The 1,457-nt window shown below is 33.2% G+C and overlaps 1 non-coding gene across 1 annotated transcript; it reads left to right on the top strand.

Annotated features, from left to right (window-relative positions):
• The first annotated feature begins 435 nt into the window (after positions 1–435).
• Positions 436–512, top strand: LOC128572185 (small nucleolar RNA SNORD81). Its single transcript, XR_008376094.1, has one exon. It is a non-coding gene; the product is annotated as a small nucleolar RNA SNORD81 (small nucleolar RNA).
• Positions 513–1,457: the final 945 nt, after the last annotated feature.

The following is a 1,457-nucleotide window of genomic DNA, read 5'->3' as shown; positions in this document are numbered from 1 at the left end:
CCTCCATTTTCTCGTCTGTTAAATTGAAACATTGAACAAGGACTTCCCTAAGGTTCTTTGTATTTTCATCATTTGTTTAATAATATGTGGCCTTTCTGGGTATTTCTTCACTTCTCTTGTTGGGATATCAATGAATATAACTAGATGTGTGTGTGTGTGTAGGAGATATGCATCATACATATAATATATATGATATATATAATATGTGGACATGTATACATAATGGATATATATGTACACACATATACATAATTTCTATTTTCCTCTTCTTAACTAGATTATGAAATGGCCTCCTAGCTCTTAATTTGCAGATTTGTGAAGGAGAGATTAGTTAAGGATATGCTGAGAGACAATTAACAATCAAATTTCTACTAAAAGAAAGAAAACTCCTGATTGGTGACATTTGTTAATATCTGTGGTGTAAAATACAACCACTCTGATACATGATGATCTCATGGCAACTTGAGCTCTCTCACTGAATACATTATTACAACAAAAGATTCTGTGTAAAAAAAAAAAAAAAATTGTCACTATGGTTCACTTCATGCTATAAAATGACCTTTCTAAAAAGTGGAGATGGAAGAAATGGACATTAGTACACATTGTATAGTGTTCTCACATCAAGATGCAATAGATAATAGACATAGGAACACAGATAATATAAAATGTGGTAAAGGGATTAGAAAGTGATACATTAAAGTATTACTTATTTTAAATTTTCATATATTTTATTTAAGTGTATAGAGATATAATTTAATGTTGAAATTATATCAGTTTGCAAGGTCAAGTGTGGTGGCTCATGCCTATATCCTAGCACTTTGGGAGGCCCAGGCAGGTGGATTACTTGAGCTCACGAGTTTGAGACCAGCCTGAGCAAAAGTGAGACCCTGTCTCTACAAAAAATAGAATGGCTAAGGCGAGAGGATTGCTTGAGCCTGCGTTGGAGGTTGCTGTGAGCTATGATGTCACAGCACTCTACCCAGGATGACAGCTTGAGACTCTATGTCTCACAAAAAAAAAAAAAAAAACAGTTTGCAAAATTCCTCAGAACTTAACTCTAGGTTCTTCTAAGCTGGTATGAGCAAACTCCAGCACGTCACTGGTACTTAGTTTTGAAGTTTAATTTGAAAGAAATCCGGTCATTGGAAGATGCATAATGTTGTACCTGCCAGTTACTGGGAGCTTTGGAAGGTTGATTGAGCTCCCAAGGGTCATACTTTTAACCCTTGGGAAGAAAAAAACCAAAATTGATAAATCATATAGTTTTGTGTTAAGTATGTGCAATGATGTTTATATTAGATATCACTGATGAGTGTATTTTAATGTCTTTTATTATAAATATATATGCCCATATTTATACATGTCCATATTTATACAATATGTATATATTTTTCATCAACTGGAGCTTTATAAATTTTTTAAGTGCTCTTAATTTCCATAAGTATTAACTGCTTAGG

The sequence above is a fragment of the Nycticebus coucang genome, chromosome 19, assembly GCF_027406575.1.
Source record: "Nycticebus coucang isolate mNycCou1 chromosome 19, mNycCou1.pri, whole genome shotgun sequence".
In the NCBI taxonomy this organism is placed as follows: domain Eukaryota; kingdom Metazoa; phylum Chordata; class Mammalia; order Primates; family Lorisidae; genus Nycticebus; species Nycticebus coucang.
This window is presented reverse-complemented; position numbering and strand designations above follow the sequence as displayed.